Source organism: Stenella coeruleoalba, assembly GCF_951394435.1.
Source record: "Stenella coeruleoalba genome assembly, chromosome: 14".
NCBI lineage: Eukaryota > Metazoa > Chordata > Mammalia > Artiodactyla > Delphinidae > Stenella > Stenella coeruleoalba.
This window is the reverse complement of record NC_137160.1, coordinates 44,891,947-44,915,524: the sequence shown is the minus strand read 5'-3', so window position 1 is coordinate 44,915,524 and position 23,578 is coordinate 44,891,947. Positions and strand designations below refer to the sequence as shown.

At 33.6% G+C, this 23,578-nt stretch overlaps 1 long non-coding RNA gene across 1 annotated transcript in view; it reads right to left on the bottom strand.

The window, feature by feature from the left end:
• LOC307197061 overlaps positions 1-23,578 on the bottom strand; it is a 430,181-nt gene that overhangs the window by 341,743 nt on the left and 64,860 nt on the right. The window lies entirely within an intron of this gene.

Below are 23,578 nucleotides of genomic sequence, written 5' to 3'. Positions count from 1 at the left end.
AATAGCTTTATATCCAGTTACTTCTTCCCAAATGTGAAATTCAGTCACAACAACGATATGTTACTTGTTACCAAAATGAGGACACATGTTTTAACAAGCATTTTCCCCAGATGTCTCTCATGGTTTTCACTCCTTGTGATTCAAAGCTTATGCTCTCTATAGAGGATATTTTGTGTTTTTACCCTTTTCCTTAAGGATTAAAAAACTTGGGAATGGCTTACATTTTTTTTTTTTTAGTCAACATAGGCAAGGAATCATGTTCTTCAATGAATCTTCTAACCTTCCAATTTGCAGCTCTCCTTATACCCACTGCAGCTATGTTAGGGTCTCATCCAAAAGTCTTACAGAATGCCTGCCTGCCATAATCTTTGCAGAATGTTTAGGATGACGTAGATTTGACATTGCTATCTTGTTTGGTACCATGGCTTCCTCTAAATAATCTCTGACTTTTGATTTTTGAAGTCTCTACCTCACTGGTTTTTGTCAGAAATACAAATTTCTTAATATTATTTTGCTGAGAGGTTTAGCTCCCCAAACCTTCCTGAGTTCCAATCTTTGTGAACTGCCTCTTTTGGATATGCTCTGCTAACCAGTAGGTCACCTACCTATGTAACTGCAATAAAGAAGTGGCAGAGATTTTTAAACTTCTCTATTCCTTTCTTACTCTCAAATTGTTTTCTGCACGTTTAAATGAATAGAAGTTGATTTCCACACTGATTTTAAACATGCTCCCTCTGTTATAATAACACAGAATTAGGCACAGTTTTGGTTCATAGAATATTTTCTCTCCCCTGAACACATCTATGTATATATATATAGGTATAGCTGGTTTGGTGCTTCTGAAGTATCTCTTAGTATGGCTCTTTCTAGGTTAGCTAGTTTCCCTCTCCTCACACCCAGTCCACCATTATGGTTCCAGGAAAGGAGGGTGGTAGAGACAATATGCCATCTCACAAAGAAGGTTGTGACACAGGGTGTATTCAGACAAGAAAAGCAAGGTGAAATCTCAGTCAGGCAGGTAGTTAGGGAATAAGACCCTTGGGATAAGGGTCTACACCTCACCATGCATTTCCCCTTTTCCAATTGCCTGTCTTTTCCTTCAATGCCAAGAGAACATGCACAAACACAAGCCATCTTAGAGAAGAGGGAGAGGAAAATAATCTGAAAAGATATTTTATAATGTATGAGATTAGACCAATATTTATCTAATAAAATTATTTTTGTTCTATTTTGCTTATAGTACAGAATTTCACAGGTAGAAAAAGGGTATACAATAAGTTTAGAGAAATAAAACAATGTTATTTTCTGCACATACATCAGTGACTGTAACGTGAATTATACTGTACCCCAGCTATATGTGAGTTATACTGAAGCCAGTGACATATGTATACTTTAACTTAGTTATATATACATTTTGGACCTGTGAGAAATAAGCAGAAAATTCCAATGCTGATGACAGTTAAGGCATTCTACTGCTCCAAATTATACTAATTTAAAAACTCTATAATTATACCACACATTTACAAATAAGACATATCACCATTAAAACATTTTAAATACCCATTCACTCATTCATTTATGTTTAATTTTTAATGTAATTCCGTTCTTTATGTAGGAAATAGAAAATATATTTGAAACAAAAACAAAAAAAATAGAAAGTAAAAAGTCAGATTAGGGAGCCAATGCTACTCAGTTATATGTTCTCTTCCTTTTTCTCTTTTTTAACATAGCCATAAATAACATTTATGCAGTCCCTGTAATAGAAAAAAGCAATTAAAATTGTTTATGATATATTTTCTTAGGAAACTTCTTTTTGAAGCTCCATCACACCACACCCCTCTACATTAACCTCAAAAAATTTTAAGAGAAAATATCAATGGTTAAGCTGAATATCCATGAGAAGAAAAAATAAAATCTCAGGATAACCAGAGGAACCATTTAGTATGGAGAAAGAATGTAGAGTACGTAAACAGGGTTTTTTTAACAGGAAGAAAATACATTTATTGTAAACACTAAAAATAAAAACTTTATTCCTTAAATTGTGCAATCCAACACATTTAAGTGAACAAGCCATTAATCTTGTTAATACTTTCACTTCCATTAATTCCTTCTCTGACAGAGCATTGCTAAGTCCCAAACATGGGCTATTCTGTGACCAAAGACTACTGAATACATAAATAGCAGGAATTTTTTAGCAAGGCCATAAATATTTTTCTATGTGGTAAACTGCCCAACACTGAGGTTTAACATTTCTATCTAAGTTAATCATTTGTTTTGTTCTGAACAAAATTAGATATTTTAAATATCCAACCAAATTAAAGTAGGCCTTTGTTAAGCCACATAAACAGAAAATAAGCTGGGGTTTTTGAATTAGTAAATTAATTCTGCATTGTGTTAACATTTTCTAATAAACAAAATATTATTTCTACAATTATTTATTGAATCTCCTATTATGTACTAGGCACTATGCTTTAAGTATATCATAATTGATCCTTACAAGTAGTCTTCAAGGTGAGTACCATTATCACTAATTTATAGTCGAGAAAAATCAAGGTTTGTACATGTTAAGAATTAGGCCACAGGTTGATGATGCTGGGACTCCTTTGGTGTCTATTATATATCATGAAACTATCTACTTATGAAGTTGTGTTTATATGTAAGTTTTACAAGCAAAGTACAGTGTATTTTGGATATCCAATTAGATAATCTCTACTTTTAAAAAGCTATTTATGGTAAATTTATTTTAATTTATTTCTAACAAATATTGTAGGTTTTCTTTTTTAGCCTTTTTTCCCCCTCAGAATGGGAGAAAATATTTGCAAGCAAACAAATCAACAAAGGATTAATCTCCAAAATATACAAACAGCACATGTAGCTCAATATCAAAAAAAAACCCAAACGACCCATTCCAAAAATGGATGGAAGACCTAAATAGACATTTCTCCATAGAAAACATACAGATGGCCAAAAGGCACGTGAAAAGATGCTCAACACTGCTAATTATTAGAGAAATGCAAATCAAAACTACAATGAGGTATCACCTCACACCAGTCAGAAAGGCCATCAGTCAGCAAAAGTCTACAAATAATAAATGCTAGAGAGGGTGTGGAGAAAAAGGAACCCTCCTAGACTGTCGGTGGGAATGTAAATTGGTACAGCCACTATGGAGAATAGTATGGAGGTTCCTTAAAATACTAAAAATAGAGCTACCATGTGATCCTGTAATCCTACTCCTGAGCACATATCTGGAGAAAACCATAGTTCGAAAAGATACATGCACCCCAGTATTCATTGCAACACTATTTACAAAAACCCTGACAACTTTTAATTAGGAAATCTTACCTAAAGGAAATGATAAAGAATGCTTAGTCTGCAGAAGAACATGGACCCTAGTAGAAGTTGTAAAATATATGAAGAAATGGTGATCCAAAATACTGCTAAAATCTTTCATAAATACTGGATATATCAAAACAATTGTTGATTATATAAAACAAAGTAACAAAAAATGTGTAATATATAGGAAAAATAAGAGATAATCGTAACTCAAAGTAGCTTATAGTGTGGAAGGTAGCTAATCAGTTCAAAAGTACATAGAGTTATTGATTACAAGACAGATTAGTCTTTCTTAAGTCTACAATTTAAAATTGTTTAATAATCAGACAAGACTGATCATAGATATAAAACTTCTAATAATATATATTTGAAAAAAAATTTTTAAAGTGAAAATAAACTTGATCCTTCCAAAGGAAGTCAAGAAATGGCAGGGGAAAATAAAAAACAAATTAAAAAAAAAAAAAAGGAAAGAGAAATAGCAAGCACATGGTAAAAGAATAGTAAGATGTAGGTCAATATCATTAAACAATTGAAATGGATTAAACTTACAAAACTGGCTTAGAAAACTAAACAAAGACAATTTAAATATGTGTTATTTACAAGAAAAATTTTAAAACATAAGAATATAGGAAGGTTGAAAGTTCAAGAATTGAAAAAAATAAGCTGGTGAAATATAGTAATCAGTCAGAAGCAAACTTTAGAATAAAATACGTACCAAAGAGTCTCCAGAAAATGAGAAAATGTTCAACTCACTTGCAAGGTATAATAATTCCAAATTTTTAACACCAAATAACTTCATAATACATGGATTACATAAAAAAAGGACTTATCCAATTTTAGTAGGAATTAGGTGATCCAAGAACATGCTGGAATATTTGAGTTAAATTCTCAAAAGTAATGGGTGAAATAAATAAAAATGACATTACAAACATAGAAAATTTGAATCGAACAATTCACAATGCAAATTTATTGGGAAAATTTTTGGATGATATTGGAATATAATATTCAAGAATTGGAGAACATATTTTTCAAGAGCAAACAGAATATCTATGAAAATTCACATCGTACTAGACAATATAAGTTATCCAATTACATTTTTTTGTATGAAAATGTTCATAGTAGCTTTAATCAAAATAGATGGTCCATTAACAAACTGTGGTCTATCCACACTGTGGAAGATCACTCAGCAATAAAAAGGAACAAAATACTGACACATGCAACAACATGGCTGAATGTCAAAAGCATTATGGAGTGAAAAAAAGCTGGATACAAAAAATACTTACTGTATGATTCCATTTATACAAAGTTCTAAAAGGGACAATCTAAGGTACAAAAATTTAGAACAGTGCCTGCCTCTGGGGGTGGGGGATTTTCTGGAGAGATGGAAATGTTCTCTATCAGGATAGGATAGTGGGATCCATTTGTCCAAAATGTATAATTAAGATTCCAATTACATTTCTTAAACTTTGTGTCATATAGACCACATTTCTGACCAATATGCAACTAAGTTACATATCAATAGCAACATCAATAATAAAAACTAGAAAACCCCCTGTGATTGGAAATTAAGAAAAAATGGTCAATAAATAATATGGCAAAGAAGTAATTATCATAAAACTAGAAATTATTTAGATTCTTCTAATGACTGTGTTACCAATAAAGCAGAAAGTACATAAGCTTAAATTCATTATTAGAAAGAAAAAAGTATCGATTTAAGATTATTAAAGTAGGCAACAATCCAGTCAGTTTCATTCCTCACTTTATAAAGATGTCCTGAGCTTTTTCACTGCCCTCTGATTTCCCACTAATGTCTTCCATTGGCCATCACCCAACAAGAAATTAACATGTTAGATAATCCAGGAGATGGAGCCCACAGCTGTCACCTCCAGCATAGTAGAATAAGGCAGAGAAAAGCAGAGGACATTACTGGGGGAAGCAAACAAAAAAGACACAGTAAGACACTAATAATTGTTCATCATTCAAAAGTGACATACAGAGAATTTTCTTTTCACCTTTGTTATTCTAGGGTGCATCCTCTTTTTATTTGATTAAACAATGTTATATGCTAATTATATTCCATTAAAGTTGGAAAAATGTACATATCAAAACTGATTTATAACTGTCTCTGCATTATAGTCTTAATCAAAGAAGAGTGGCTGTGATGGATGACATCCAGTAATCTATCTAATACCTAATCATTATTTGTTCTTTGTCAGTGGCTAATGGGCTGGCTAGATGCAAAGGATAAACAAAATTAAGGATTGGTATTAAGTATATCAGCAGGTGGCTAATGTTGCACGTTTCATTATAAACCCCAACACATGAAAATATCCAAATCCATATAAATGCTCATCAGAAGTTCTTTACTGAAAAAAGATGTTCTGTATAATCAGTTAGGCAGGATGACCACTCTGTGGATGTCAGTCCTCCACCTTCTGTCACTCACAGTGTGAGTGTGTTGTCTACTGTGTTCATGTATAAAGCAGGCATGGTGTAAGACTGCAGCCCAGGCATAGTTTGGGCAACACAGACATCCCCTAACCGAGTCCTCCATGTTGAGTTTTCAATTCCCTTATAGTAGCAACCAACCCCATGCCTAGCTGTGGCACCGTGTAGAAAGGAAACCTGCTCTCTGGGGACAAATTAGTGCCATTACATCATGTTTTGGCTAGCAATTTATTCTTCTATAATAATCACTTAATAAAGATTTATATTTTCTTTCTTTGATCTCCATAATTCTTCCAGAATCACCATCTGATCAATTCGTTTCACTCTATATTAATTCCAGCTAAAGAAGTTGTTACCAGCCAAAGAAGGGAATCAATGGATTGATATTCATGACAGTCACTGGTTCAATCTCAACACAGCTACAATGGTAGAATGAATTATTAATACTTTCTATATGGTGCTAGTAGAGAGATAATATATTTAAAGACTAATTATTTGAAAAATGAAATATATATTTCTAGCCAGGTACCTACATATAGAGCTTTCTTTCTCATGAGCCACATAACTGTTGGGGGATCAAATTGTAAAGTGAGTACTTCTTATCACCTAATGATGCACTAAAATGTATTGCCTCTTGCCCCTTTCATTCTGGGCTCTTTGGGTCTGGAAGTTTTCGTCACCTAAGAAGAAACTTTCTATGCTGGCTCCTAGTTACTGCTGATTGATCCATGTAAGAAAATCAGACTCCAAATCTGACACACAAATTCTCCATCTTAGAACTTGGAATTTGCACAAAGAAACCCAGAGACTGGGAATTGCTGAAGTTGATTTAGTGCTGTGGCTGTGCTGAAAAGAAAAGATCAACTACTGCTGTTGCTGAGGTTATTGTTTAACTCATCACGTCCCCTTCCCCAGAGGTTCCTTCTTTTTTGTTCCTTCCCCTTGCCAAAGCTAATACTGTCATGTATTTAATGTAAAATCTCATGATCTTTCAATAAATACAAAATTGTGCCTAAGGAAATCTGTGAGTCTTTTACCTACATCTAAAAGAATCCTAACTGGCAAATAATTGGAACCTATCTATATATTTTTCCATTTAAGCAGTTCTAAGTATTCTATCAAATGAGAAAATACTTGCAAAGTAGAAGATATTTTGTAAAGCAGAAAAGTCTAATAAAAGGATGTTTATTACATTTGCTGTATTATAAAGCTGATGTTTGATAATCAAAACAAAATAAACTATATTGGCATTCCATATTGTTATTGTAACAAGAGATAATTTGTTAAGGAAATAACCTATAAATCCCACTTAATCATATGCTAACAGTAGTAACTAAATGAAAAAAGATAGCACATTTGATTTTTTGAAGAAAATATTTTTATGTATCATGTTTAAATTATATCTGGATAAAATTAAATTAGTTGAATTAAATGCAATTGCAGGACAGTACGATCAAATGACAGCTATAAACAGCACTAGATGTTACTTAAGAATATTCTTTGTAAGAAAATCATTTGGAAATAGTACTCAGAATAATCCTTTGTATAATTATTTGTCAAATTGGTAAAACACTAGATAAAAATAAGAGTTATTGGGACATACACTATATACAATATAATGTTTAAATTTAACACAATATCGTTATAGGTAAGAAATAAGAGTATTAAGTTGATTTTACTTTGATTGTTTTTCCATTAACTGGACAATATACTATTTTGTACTTATCTTCCTCTTCTTTATTTTAATACCAATATATTCATTAATTGTACTTATTAAATTAACAACTCAGGTTATTTACCATTAAGAATGTGTATTATGTGACACCATAAACTAATACCTGACATAAGGTATGTAGAGAGACATGAATACATAATTTTTGCTTCCTAGTGAGACGCAAGTTAACCATATAAAAAACAAGCTACAGAAGCAGATCCTGTAAGCACTGCAGAATAAAGGAAGGATTTTGAGTAAGGGAGTATAAGGTACAATTTGTTTTGGAAATACCTCCCTGCCAGTAGTGTGAACTATAGATAAGAGGGATACAACAAAGGAAGTGATAAAAAAGCATGCAGACTCTAGGATTTCACCTTATTTACAGCATAAAATAAACTACTTATTTAGTTTGTTACTGTCTCGTGGCTCAAAGCAGAAGATGAGAGATCTGGATCAGAGGCAAATAACTTCACTATTCATGACAAAATCAATATGCAGAACTTCCAACCATTTGCAATTGTTAATCACACCCTCTGCTCCCCTCCCTCATACCCCACAGGTGAGACACAAAGTGCATATTATGAATGCCTGCACACACTGAGTTGCATTACAGAAGAGAAATATTGAGCTGGAGAGATTTACCATGTTTCTAGTAAATGGAAGCAAGGCACTTCATCTCTCAAACACAATCCTTAGAGATGGCCTGGGTGAAGAGTGGTCAGGGCCTTGCATTCCTGGCACAACCAGAAGAACATAAAGGGATTCTCAGGGTCCACAGCAGATTACCTCCCCCAACAGAGCAGATGGACAGTCAGTAATTAGTTCTTTGTTCCTGAACAAGGACAACAACCGTGGAGATGTGGATAACAGAACAATAGTGACAAGAAGAAAAACGCTAAAGCTATGAATAAATATATACACACAAATGTATACATATATATGTATATGGGTGTTCATGGATGTGCAAAATTTCATTTAATCTTCAAAATAAATCTACAAAGAATACATCACCCACATCTCATAGACAAAGAAAGATCACTGGAACCAAGACTTCCCTGACTCTAAAACGTGTCCTCTTTTACTACGAAAGGAAGAGTTTTTGCAGCAAATAACAAAAAAAAAATATAACAAAATAGAAAATATTGATAGCAATTAATGGTGAATTTAATATAAATAGTAATAATAAAAAGCAAAATTGGAGCTTGCATTGTCATAATAATGTTGATGAGATTCAACTAAGAGGTTTTGTTTGTTTTAGAAGTTGATAAAGATTTCAATATTGGTCTATTAAGTCTTCAGATATCAAGGAGACAACTGGATGTGTGTTTAATCATTTAATAAGGTTTATAGAGTTCAAAAGGTAACATAGCTAAATATTAAAAGAAAAGGGTGTCATCAATATAGGTTATTGTACCCTATGATTGTTCATCTAAGATTTTATTAACAAATTTGATTCTCTTGAAATCTTGTCTTTTTCCTTCGTTCAAATAGCAAAATATTACTTTAGAAATCTTCTTTTCTCTATTACTTTACCCAATCAGCTAAAATGTACTAGGAAAAAAAAATCCATCAACACTACACATTTGTGACACTAAAATTGTCTCCAGCTTTAGCTGATGACCTCAGGGCCACCCATCCTTTTGCTTATACTTTATGTGCCTTTTCTAGCCTTGACTCTTCCTAATCTTCACTATTCCCTCATGTTTCCTAACTGTTTAATCTCTGTCTCACTTTTAGTGAACAACATTAATTTCTATCTTTTTCAATAAAATTGACACTATTTTTACTGTCTTTATTCTCTTCCATAAAATCTTATCTAAACTTCAAGTCCCTTCTTTCTCTGAATTTCAGCAGATGAGGGTGCCCCTTCTTTTTTCAGATGTGGTGGAAGTTAGGGGAAAAAACAAACAGAGCCTTACAAGAAGATGGTCTGGGAAAGCATGAGTGAATGGGGATTTGGAATGCTTTTAAGCATGAAACTAATGAGAAGAATAGGAGGAATCAATACTTTGCTAAAGCTTCTAAGTGAAACTGATTAAGTTTCTTTGTATGTGTCTGTGCCTTTGAAAATCTGTGTTCCATATGCTCATATAACATGGAAAACACATTAAAAATAACAAATATTTGTGCTATATGTATTATAATTAACCAGTATTATCAACTCTAAAAGTTCTCACCCCTTTAAAAAATTAATGAAAGAATTTATATTATACGGAGCATTTGCTCTTGGGGAGACACAAAGAAAGTTGTCCACTCAAATCCTTGCACTTCCAAGAGTCTTCACAATGGAAGTCTTGGATCAATATCACTCGAAACTATCAATTAATCCCAACGTGATTAAAATTTAAAATATGGGAGAGAACACAGTTCTAGTGTGACATTATAATCAATGTCTTTATTGACGTGAAAACAAAGAAAGTGAAGTTGGCATTATTTGTTCCTTCTGTGGGCCTTTCTAGAGCATAAGTTCTCTACGAGTATATTTTCTCCTCTGACATTCAATATGTCTCAAATATGTTCTCCTTGAGGAAACAGATATCTCACTGCCTAGAATACAGTTTGTATCTTAAATTAGAAAAGCAACTTTGAGATAAAAAGTTCACAAAGTATTCAATACCTTGGGTGCTTTTATTATATGGGGTGTTGCATCGGGCAGGGTCCAAACAGGAAAACAGAAACTGTCTCATCACTTAAAACAGAGATAATTAAAGGCTTCAAATTGTTAACAAAACTAGGCATTTATTTTCCTCTTCTACTCATATGTAAACTTTGTTTAATACATTCATGTGTCTGCCTTCATAAAAATAATTTTAGTCTTTCCTCAGAAAAAGTTGATACACAAAGTTCTATTTGTCCTTGTACTCATCTCAGATCCTGGATTCCCTGAGAATAAGAACTCATGCCCATCAGGTTTCAATGTGTTACCTCCTGATTTGGTCAGGGTTCTTTAGGTGTAGGATAACCCAACACTTCAGGCCTAAAGTGTCTGATTCCTTTATTTTTCTCTGCCATTATTGGGTTCCTATAGTCTTCTGTTGTCCTTTATTATTGAACATTGAAGTATAAAGGGACATAAAGGATTTATATATAGTTCCCCCGACCCTAATGTTTAACAGAAACCTAATTTTCCACCTGAGGAAATTATGGAAATTGATCTCTAGAGTCAGAAGAATTACTTCTATTTTTTCCTCTGCCTATTGGTTCAGGAGCATAAGGAGCCCAATATAGCGGTACTCATTCATTTTTCAGTTTTATGGGTCCCCTTTTTTTTTTAATCCTCTGGAGGGAATATTTTGGCCTTGAGAACTAAGAACTTTAAACCAGTAAAGCCTAATTTCATGAATGAGAAATAAAAATGAGAGTTCATTTCAGTTTGACTCCTTGGCTATGGAAGAAAAAACACCTCTGCTTTAAATAACAAGCTCTTTGTTTGTTTCTCTGTTTTCCTAGTTGAACCCTGAGTGAAACACTGATATGACCATTCCAGCTATGGATTAAGGAACTGGGGGAATAGCCAATAGATAGGACCATGTACAGACTGGATACACTATAAACAAATTCACACCAAAAGTCCATTTACCAACTGATCTAAATGAGTCTCCATTATAATCAGTGGAACATGGTGACTTTTCTTTTTGTGTTCCTACGGGCTAGAATCAATCCAGGTAAGTGTTTCTTAATCTCTGTAAAGTTTGGATATTTTTCTGTGCCAAATCATACCCACCAGGGCTACAGGTAGCTCAAAGTCCCTCGGGCAAGACTTGACAGAAAAATTCTATATATACTCAAGGAATTATTTAGGGGTTCTTCTTCAAAGAATGAAGCATTCTTCCTCTTCCTCAGCCTCCCCTTCAATTATGGGGCTGTAGGGACCAGTTTATGATTAGGAACAATTCATGTCTGTGAATTGTTGCAAAAACTCAAGTTAGGTTTCTGGTCACCAGAACTAAATTGTCCCAGTTACATAGATCAAGTTACACTTTAGTATCTGTTTCATAGCTAGTAAGCCCATTACCAACTAGGCACCTCCATAAATACTTGTTGCCTATGTGGTAATTGCAACTTCTTCATCTCTAAATGTTAAATGCTGTAACTGACTTCCATTGTTTCAGACTTCCATAATTTTTCTTTAAAATCAGGATGCCATTTTAATAGCCATATTTCCTACATCAACTCTATCCTACTCAAGCATGTGTTGAGTACTAGCATGCATTCACTAGTGAATGCATTTCTCAGTGTCTTAGTGTGGGGAGTGTTCTAATGGAAATACATTCCCTCTCATTGAATTTCTTCCTTCATATTGTGTAAGGAAAAAATCAAACATCTCAACTTTATTGAAAGTAAGCCATTATCAAAACAAATTTTCATTAAAAAAAAAATAAAACAGAAAATAAAGTGTTAAAGCCACTTCCAGCTCCATGAGCTAGAATCTTAAGTCTGGAGACTTGGGGAAGTGCACTCATATACATAAATTATGCTCAATCAAATACTGTATTCCTTCCATCTTAGTCTAAAGCTCTTAGTATATATTCTCATGCATATTTCCCTGATTCCTAATGATTTAAATTATCTTTCAGGTTTTTGTTTGTTTGTTTGTTTTAATATGTTTTCTCTTCTTGGAGAAGACATAACAGGTCTTGCCCTGGAACATGCTGGGATCCAACTCTAGTTACAGACGTGGAGGTAATGAGGAGTTAAGGACACTGCAAAAGAGTAAGTATCCTTTTGTAAGACAGCAATCGTAAGATAAAGTCATTACTGAGTAGTTAATTGGTGGAAAGATATTTTTTTGTAGACAGTGGAAAGGAACCTGCTTCCACTAGGAAGGACCTGGGATATTAGGGTGTTTAATGTTTCTGTTTGAGTCAGTTCGGGGTTCTATAAGAGAATACCATAGACTGAGTGGCTTTAAAAAAACCCAGAGATTTATTTCTCACAATTCTAGCGGCTAGAAGTCCAAGGTCAGGTTACCAGGCACAGTTGGATTCTTGGCAAAGGCCCGTTTCCTTATTTACATATAGCCCTCATCTCCTTATATCCACATGTGGAAGAGAGAAAAAAAAAGGGCTAGCTCTTTTTCTCTTCTTAAAAGAACACTAATCTCATCATGGAGGATTCACCCCCATGACACAGTTACCTCCCCAAGGCCCTACTTCCAAATACCATCACATATGAAGTTTAGGGGGACACAAATATTCAGTCCAAAGCAGTTCCTCTCTGAGTCTATTCAAATAATTTCATCTGAAATCTCAAATCCACATTCATTCCTAAGGTTAATATAAAATACATATGAGGGTGGGAATTTAGGTTCCTTTATAATTCTGCAACCTACAATTATATTTGGGCTCCAATTCATTGCCATGTTGCCCTGTGATACCAGATATAACAGATTTTTGTTTAAATGGTTCCCATAGAAGCTCTCTTGATCTCTATCCATTCCTTGAGTCAATATTCCAAAATCTTGAGGTTATCATACTTTTATTTGTAGATTTCTAGCTCATCCAGAGGCAACCATCCCATTCCACAGTATCTGTATCATCATCATTTTGATAATACCATATGATTATTACATTCTCTACTTGATATAACAAATTGCTGCTTTCATATAAAGCAATCTAATAATTTAAGTAATCTTATTTAGATTGAGTTCCCTGGGTAAAGACTCTGAGCAGAGTTTAGTCTGCAGGATATTTATTATGGAGTAACTGTAATTAACACACCTGTGGAAAGGGTGAAAGGAAAGGACAGAGAGAGATTTTGAACTGTGAAGCAAGCCTAATGCAACCTTCATCAACTACAAGGGGAACTCTGGAACTAGAATGGCCCTGCAGAGTCATTCCAAAGTGGGCTAAGATGGTAAAGTCTTTATCTACCCATTTTGATCCATCCCTGGGTGTCAGCTGCCCATGGAAATGGTGTAATGGTTTACATAGTAACTCCAAAACAATTCATGAAGGAGCTGAGAACTAAAAGCTATTTTCAAGTAGTATTCCTAGCAGTTGGGAATGCCCTTCATTGAAGGGACTCTGGGATGCACACCACAGTGTCCACTATATTGAGTTCCTTATCTGAAAATATATCATCATTGTAACTTGAGAAACAAGTGAGAAACCCAGGTTCAGAATCTCATTTTGAAGGTCTACCTTCAGGGACCACTTTAGGTACCATCATTTGTACCAGTTAGGGTCCAAACAGGAAAACATATACCATCTTATGATTTGAAAACTTTGGCCATACAAATGATTGAAAAGCTATGAAACCAAATATAGGACTAGGAGATAATCAAGCAGGTAACAACTAGCAGGTGACAACTAGAAATCACTAATGTTTCTAGTCTGAAGAATAAAAGGGATAAGCAGAGTTTGGGGACCAGAATCACACTGAAGATGAAATTATAGCAGGCTGTTCACTGGAAGATGGAGGCAGAAAGGATATATCACTTCTGTTGTTGGTGCTTCCAAAGGTAAGAAGGGAAAAAAAATACCCCAACTTCTCCTACCATCCTGCTCTTCAACTTCTGCCACTGCTACTGCCTCTCATTCACTGATTCCATGTGGAAACACACACACATGGGAAACACACACTCAAGGCCTCTAACCCACTTCCCAAGCATACACAGAAGAGCAAAGAACGGCTCTGAGGACAAATAGGCCAAGTATCAGCAAAAAGTCCCTTAAAAGTATCTACATGATAACACTGAAAATCAAGCATAAAAGTATGGTTAAATGATTTATGTGTTTTATAGTTCTGCAATATGCATATGCATATGTATAAATATATAAGCATTAAATAGATATGCATGTGATTCAGCTATACTTTCAGAATTGTTTTCCCAACAGTACATAAATAAAACTCCATCATTTTGAAACATAGCCAGCATTAAATAGAACATTATTGGAGTTCTATATTCAACTTGAGATATAAATGAAGAACTTTGATAGAGTTCAGAAAAGTGATACACAAAATAACTAAAGTTTAAATAAGTTCTATAAGATGAGTCAAGGTTATTGGATTTATATATAATGTGGGAAATAATAACTATAGGGATATTACATGGGATTTAGTGGCACAGCACCTATAATTTCATGGAGAATTAGAAGATAAAGAAGAGTTTACTTTCAAGTACATGTAGACTAGCCACAGAGGCATGTCTTCATGGTTTTTAAAAGGTGCTCTCCGTGAGCCCCCTGCCTTTACTTAGGTAAGGAATCATTCCCATTGAACAATGAGAGCAGTGAGGCTCCAGAAACTAAATGATTCACTCAAGGCCTTGCTGCTAGTAAGTAAGAAAGGGGATGAATATACTTCTACTTCCTAAGAAACTGCTCTTAATTTTATTTTTTCTCTTGTTAAAAATATATGACTTGTTTAAAAATGCAATTATCCAATGCCGAAAAATATGTAAATATATATATATAGATAGAGAAACAGAGGATGCAGAGCAATGTGTAAAAATAAATTAAAATAATCTGTCCAGCAATAAACATGGTTACTATTTTGGTATAATTCCTGCCAGTTATTTTGATTATAATGTGTTTTGGGTGTGGTACATGGATGGTTTCATATCTGCTTTTGTCATTAAGCACAATATCATGAGCTCTGACTCAAGTAATTTAAGTTTTCTGAACATAATTTTAATAGGTGCATGTATTAGCATAATTAATGTTAGCTACTGCAACCTACAAACCACTAAACCTTTGTGGCTTAACACAATAAAGATTTACCTATTTGTCAGTTAGGTACAGTCTGATGGTGTTCAGGTGGCTCACCTGCTTGGTGGCTGCACCATATGGGAAACCTGGCCTCAGAGGTTATCACAGTGGGGATGAAAGCAATCAAGGGACATACCATGTCTTATGAGTTTCAATCCAAAAAAATTGCCATATTTCACTTCTGCTCAGAGGAATTTGTCTGAAACCACTTACATCACCCCAACTTCATTACACAAGAAGCTCATAAATAGAAAGGAGCACATTAAACATCTGATGAACACAGTTTCTGCTAGTACATGACATTCAATTTTTGATAATAGTAATCCTACTCTTACCTCCTTTCAAAGCATACATATATATATATGAAATGTTAGCCTCTTGCCATTCTTTTTTTTAGTTGTCTCCTTCCTTCCTTGCTCCCACTTTAAAAACTCAACCTTCTTTTTTTAAGGGTCAACAACCAGAGTGGAACCTCCTTTCCTATGTGACTCCATCACATATTCTTCTGCACATTGCCTTCAGTGCTGTAGTCATGTTGACCTTTATTCCCTTCTTACATACACCCAGCTAGCTACAGCCCTAAGGGTTTATACTAGTTTTTCTCTTTATTTGATATGTTCATCCCTTGATTATTACATGGCTTGTTGTTTTTTGACACATCACCCAGAGAATATATTTTTCTGCCAAAACTCTATGTAATCAAACAAGAGCAATCTCTATAGCTAAACAATCACCTGCTATCACAACACCTTATTTGAATTTTCTGCATACATTTCCCTATCCATTTGTTTTTAGATTTATGATGCTAGTTTTCTAAATTTCTTTTCTGCAGTGATTAACTGTAAAAAGCATGCTCTTATTCTGGTTTTTCAGGATGATTCTGCAGTTATCTAATTCTGTACTATTAGATTCAGTGCACCATAGTTTTTCTCTTATTTTCCTTGAAAATGTAAAGATTAAAAAACAAACAAACAAAAATCAGATGTAACCTTTATGGATATTGGAACCAAATTGTCCAATCTCAGTAGTGAAGTCCTTTTGAAGAAATATAGTCCAGGCCAAAAATAAATAAATAAATTAAATTCCAACATATACTTTTTTCCTGATAAACATTAAAACTGATATAATCCATAAATTTCAATAAAATTTTTATTAATCTTTCCTTTTCTATTATCCATAACTGTCCTTTCTCTGATTCTGTGTCTCTCATTTTTAATCCCCCAAATATCTTTTTCTCTTTCTCTCTCTATCTACCTACATATTTCTTCCTTTGTTCTCCCAACTTTTATGTTCCTGTCTTCTCTTCTCTGACTCCAGTTTTATGCTTTGAAAAATCTACGACAGTATCTGGAAAAGAAAAATCCTTTTAATAAAGTGAAAGGAGATGTGTTCTACAACTACTCAGGCTAAAATTATTGGAGTAATCCTTAATGTTATTTTTTTTGTTTCTTTATATACGATATCATACAGCAAATTCTTTGATGAATCCTGTTGGCATTACTTAAATACTTTTTAAAACTTAGAATAATTTTAGATTTACATAAAAGTTGCAAAGATAGTTGAGAGAGTTCTTGTATACCCCTTCACTTATTTTCCCGAATTATCATGGTACATTTAACAAAACAAAAAATCATCATTAGAACAATACTATTAACTAAGCCACAGACTTTAAATGGATTATACCAGATCTTGCACTAATGCCATTTTTTTTCTCCCAGGATGCAATTCAAGCTCTCACATTGCATTTAGTCATCACTTTTCCTTAATTTTCTCAGGTCTGTGAAATGTTCTCAGTCTTTCTTTGTTTTTTTTCCACAAACTCTGAGGTCAACTAGTCAGTTATTTTACAAAATGTCCCTCAATTTGGGTTTATGATTGGGTTTGTTTTCTCATGGTTAGACTGGAGTAATAGGTTCTGGGGAAGAAAACCACAGAAGTGAGGTGCCCTTTTCATTAAATCATATTGGGATGGAGTGGGATGCAATACTTTTTAAATGTATCTTGAATCAAATCTCTTCATCTCGTTTCTGTAACTATCAGGACTTTGTCTAGGCTACTACAATCTTTCTCTTGAATCACTTTAATATCCTCCTAATCCTCCTATCCCCCTGCTTCCATCTTTTTCCATTTACAAGTATTAACAAAATAGCAACAAAAGTCTCCTTTTTAAAGGATAAGCCAGATCATGTCATCCTTCCACTCAAATTCCTCTTAGAGTTTGCCATCTGACTCATATGTAGATATTACCATAGTCAAAAATGTACTCCAAATCCCTGCTCCTCAACCCCCCACCTCACTGAATGAATGTTCTTAACCCCTTTTTTTCTCACATCAGCCACGTTGGCTTCCTTGCTTTTATAGTCAAGTTAAATAAGCTCCCACTTCAAAACTTTGAGTTTGCTCTTTTCTCAATTGCATATGTTCCTCCTTAAGAAATGCCCATGGTTTGTACCCTCACCATGTCAGGTCCATGCTCAATGTCACTTTCTCATTGATATCATCCATGACTTCTCTATTTAAAATAATATCTCTCCCCCTACACTCCTGCCTACCCTTTCCTGCTTTATTCTTTTATCATAACACATCACTTTCTGTGTTTACGTATTTCATGTTTCCTATGTTTCTCTTCACTAAAATGTAAGATTCATGGAAGTGTGAATTTTTGCTTGTAGTATCTTCAGTGCCTGGTATAGTAAAACAAAACAAAACAAAAAAAAACCAAAACAAAATAACCAAAAAAACCCCAAACAAAAACTCAGGGAATACTTGTTATATGAATGCATGGACTAGGAGATGCTGAGTTTTGCTTTGTTTGGTTTGGTTTGGTTTGACTCTGTTCTCTGTTCATCTAATTTCCCCTCATCTCTAAATATGATGAATGATTTTATAGGTATAGGTCCAAGTCCCATTATTTCCCTTAATACAGCACTACTGCAATGATCTAGAAGTCTCTTAGCTCCTTGGCCTGTCTCTCAGATATTCCATGACTAGAAAGTATATAAAACTGAAAGCTCAACCACACAGTGCTCATTTTGTTTTCCCTCTATTTCTCCAATACACTTAAACTATCTACAGAACACTTCATTAAAGAACTGCACATCACAGAATGAAAAGTGTCCCCTGCCATCCTCTCTTCTTCCTTCACTATTGTTTCTTCAGAGTCATAGTCTACGAATATTTTTTTAAACTGGAGATGATGGAGAGTGATACTATGCTGTCATAAAAACACAGACCCAATATTGTCCTGCAATGATCTGTAAACCTTAGGGTGCAACTGAAGCAGCTTGTGTCTCTATTAAAGATGTATATCTTGACGCCACACAACACATAAGATTCAGAAGATCTCTATAATGTTCGTGAACCTGAATTTTAACAAATACTTCCAAGTAATTTTGATGTTAAGAGATTTACTGGTATATAATTATAATAGGAGGAGATTTAACAGCAAGTTTCAAAAGTATGAGGGACAATTTCCTACCCTCCAAATGCATTATTGGTCATTTTCTTTTAATCCTTTGGGTTTACAGTTGATATAATTCCTCCCAAATTCAAATAATAATTTCCTTCAGGCTTAGTTTTTGGCAGTGGTAGTGTTATTAATGTTCATTTTATTACATGTGTGCTTGTTTGTATGTGAGAACTTCCACATACGTGAGTACAGTTTTGTATATGCATGTGCAAGCATATATACCTTTGTATGCCTGTCTACGTGTGTATATGAGTCTGTATGTGCTTTGTATTTAGAAGTATTTTCATGAACATTTGGAAAATAATGCTAAAGATGCTATTTTAATTTCAGTGCCCAAATATTTTTAATGAAAATGATATAGTACAGCCAGAAATAAATCTAATATACACAAGCATCTAATCTGGTATTAAATGAAGCTGGGTAGACTATAATTTAACTTTTTATCATTTTCTTAATGACATAAAAGATATTCCTCTTTCCTATAGGCACCAATATAAAATAAAGCCCCAAATATGCTATTTTCAAAAATTATTTTTAACAAAAATATCCCCAATGAAATCATGTTAGGTTTAAAGATAGTAAAATATAAAAAAACAAAGGTATTCTGTATTAGATAGGTTGTTCAAAATGACTTGACTGTTTAAATGGCATTACAAATTGAAGCTAATTGACACTTAGACAATGACACTGCATAATCATTAAATATAGTCATAATTTGACTGGTATTTAACCCCAGAATACTGTTTTGTGGGCAATCTGAGGAAACCTTATAAATTAATTTTAAAAGGGAAGCTGAAGTATATGATGTGGGGAAAAAAGTGCAGAATAATAAGGACATAGTTGACCAGTTTGGATTGCTACTTACAATCCTCATCCTCCCTTCTCTTTTTCCAGCACATGCTGAAAGAGCAGGTTGCCAAAGTCTAATGCAGAGTCATTTTCATCTGCTCATTTTATTTCTATTGCCAATTATCCTTAATTATTGAAAACTTTTTTTCAATGTGTAATGGATGCTGAAATGTTAGTATGCTCATTAAACTGAAACTTTAGACAGAGCAATAGATTCTGATAAGCACTGGTTTGTTATAGTTCTGAAATTTCAAGTATTGCCTTACTCTATTAACTTCAAATTCATATTCCATGAAACATTTATTCAGAATTAATAACTATTATATTTTTAAGCCAAAGAGTCCTCACAAAATGACTTAAATGATAAAAATGTAAGAATAATTTAAATTGGCATCCATGAAGAACAATCAGACCTAGAGGGTACAATTTGCCCTCATGTGAAAGCAGAAGACCTTTAGATAGAAGCAAAATCCTTCACATGTTGCCTCTAAATCCTTTGCTAATGCTCTCTTACTACAGAATTGTGTCCTGTCCATATTCTAGTAAACTGGTATCAGCTGATAAAAGCTCTGACAAATAATAAATCCATACAAAGAGCATCCTGAAGGTTAAGGATTATATTGTAGATGTGAGCATACATATTTGTTTCCACTTACACTAGAAATCCAACTAAGTATTTCCAGAATTTCCTCTTCCTTATGGCTTCAGGTTAGTATTAGCCAGAAGAGACATTCTGCATTAGATTTGGAAGGTCAAGTGCATGTGTATCTCCATGGTAATGGAAAAAAATTTTTCTTCTGCTAACCATTCACAGCATCAAGGTAGGAGGTGATGGAAGACAATTTTAGTATGTCCTTGCATGTTCCAGTTGTCATCTCAGGTTCCAGTTTATATCTGTTCTTCTGCACATTCAGCTTTCCTTCCCAGCTGCCAATCCAGCTGACCTATAATGACTTCAGGCTCAATACTAGATGCAGAAACACTAGCTTGCAGTAAGTGCTCTGCCATCTCCTACAGTTGTGGAAGGTTTGAGCCCTACAAAAAATCTTTGATAAAAATCAATAGTAGTTTGGCTTCTCTGATCAGTTTGGCTGATTCACGTGCCATCCTCCCTTTCTCTGGAAGCTACTAGAAGAAGAAGATACACCCTACCAGAACAAGAGAGTAAATGTGAGGAAGACATGGAATCCCTAAAATGAGGATCCAATGATAAGGAAGCCCAAAATGTGGATAAGGTGAAATCCCAGAACAACAGCTCTCCAGAAAATCCAGATAGCAAGTAGTACAGTTTTGAATATAAGAACAAAAGACTGTAGAAGAAATAATTTCAACATAAAGGAATCAGGTATCTTATATCACTGAACACATTTAAGTCAGATCAATTAGTAATAAGTACATTTAGAAAATTAAAAATAAAGTGAAAACAAATGGGCAATAATTAAATCATGTACTTCTCACATGTAAAATACATTCTATCCCAACATCCCCAAAGTCTTATTAACCCATTCCAGCATCAATCACTTTGAAAATCTTATCTAAGAATAATTAACTCAAAAGCAAAATATCCCAAATATCATATAGTAAGTCACATAATTCAAGTATGGGTGAGACTCTAAGTATACTTAATCCTGAGGCAAAATTTCTCTCCATTTGTGTACCTATGAAACGTAGAAACCTATTGCCATCTCCCTGTGTTCAAACTTCCCTCTTCTTATCAGGACACCAGTCGTACTGGATTAGAGCCTATGCTAATTAACTCATGTTTACTTGAATATATCTGCAAAGACCCTCTTTCCAAATAAAATAATTTATAGGTACTGGGAGTTAGGACTTCAACTTGTCTTTTTCTTTTTTTTCTGGTAGGACACATTTCAACCAATAACATTGTTATAGTAAACAAACAAAAACAATTCAACTTAAGATATACCTAGAAAACAAATAAGTAAATAAATAAAACTTGATTAGTCCTAAAAAAAAAAAGATATACCTAGATTCTAGTACCTTTCTGTTCCCACTTTTGCTCTTGTCTTGGTTTAAATTCCTTCCTGTGTGAAGTGCAGTAAGTGCTCTCTAAAGACCCTCTATTTTATAATTTTATAGATCTCTGTATCAAGAATTACTTAAAAATAAAGATTGTTCTACAGAAACACAGTATAACAAAGATAGTAAAAATAAGTCAACTATGATTCCAACTCTATAACATATTTTGACCTAATCATGTGGTTTTCCCTCAATATATATAAAGTTTTTCTATTTGTTATTTCACTACCAAAATAAAATCTTTAGGAAATGAGATCTATAAGCACCTCTCCAATTTGAATTAAACATAGATCGTTTGCAGAATGCCCACCACCTCTTTTGGGAGGTGGTGGGCATTCTGCAAATCAACCCAGACAACAGATGATACGTCTGTATAAAAATTCATTTTTAAGTTGAAAACAGAGTAAGTTGATTTATTTGGTTACTCTTTGATTTCACAGGACCTTTAAAGATGTTGAATTTACCAATGACTGATATGTTTACTTTATTTCCAGAAGCACTAATCCCCCAAAGAAAATAAAACATAGTTTTGTAGGTTGGAAGTGGGAAGGTAGAAATCAATTTCCCTCTCTTAAACATTAGGTTTTAAATTTTTCAGAATTTAATTTATAAATTCACCTGCCATACATGAAGCTCACTTTTGAGATAGCCAAGTATTATATCTTCATTTTTACTCACCACCTTTATCTAGTTCTTTTCTTTCTTTTCATGCAGTTTTCTTTCAGCACCTCCAAGTGTCTTCAGACACTTACTGCTCAGCCTTGTGTCCTGCTGAGCTAAAACTTTACCCCAAGTTTATCTCTGCCTGCATTCCCTACACCCAACAAGATCAAATTTCACAGTATTTCATCTTCCATCCTCTTCATGATGCTGAAATTTTCCAGTTGACAAGCTTAAGCCTCTCCAAAAAGCCAGATCTCTCAGTAATAGCTTCCTTTTTGCCTTCACTCTTTTTTTTTTTCATTGTGAGGGTGCACACAAAGGCATTGTAAATTAAATCAATCATTTAATAAACTTTGTTCTAGTAACTATTATTTGCTAGCACTGTCCTAAGTTATTGTAATATCAGAAAATCATTTTTGGACATGTGCCATAGCATTTATAAATGCTAACAAATGCACAAAAATGAATAGCTCTTTCATTTCACATTTTATTATTTTCTTATTCTTTATTAAATATTTCTCATTCTAGAAAGTAATTAAGCTTTGCCTTTTTCAAATGATCTTCTATTTCAGACTGGTATTTTACAACACTCCCTTTTCAATAATTAGTCAAAGTTTTTCTGATTTTAGAAGATTTATAAATAAGAGTATGAGAAATTTCAGTTGAAATATTTCACCAAAATCTAAAACCAAATAATGCAATTTTAGTGTTTTAGCAATTTTTATTTGATATCTAACTGGAAAATATGAAATTAATTCTGATTTTAAGTAGCATACTGTCAAAGGGTTATTTAAGGAGATAGATGTCCCAAGAGAGACTGTTCTTAGAGTAATTTTAGCCTCACCTTGAAAAGATCAGAAAACTATATTTTTCCCCACGGTATTTAAATATCACGTTTTTATATTCAAAAGGTTCTGATAAGATGGAATAAAACATTCAGAATTTCAGTTTTTTAAAGGAGTGTTCTACTAAACCTTGTGACATGATTAGCAATAAAAATTCAACCTTTTTCACCTTTAAAAACCCCAAAATGGTTTAAGTGTTTTAAATTTAATCTCTGTATAAATTCTTTCCAGTCTCAGGTCACTTAGTATAACATACAGAGATTGGGTCACAGTGTTGTTGTCCCTGTTAATCAAGAGTAGATGAAAATATTAATATCTGAGTGGCAGAAAGCTGATAGTTTTTTATAAAATGGTTAGGAAATGATGGTTACATTTATAAATTATAAACTAAATCTTCACTTGTATTCAAAATTACATCTCATATTTTTTTCATAATTCTTTCAATGACTTCAGGAAACTCCTTTTACTATTTGTAGATATTCTACTTACTGATCAAATAATTGAA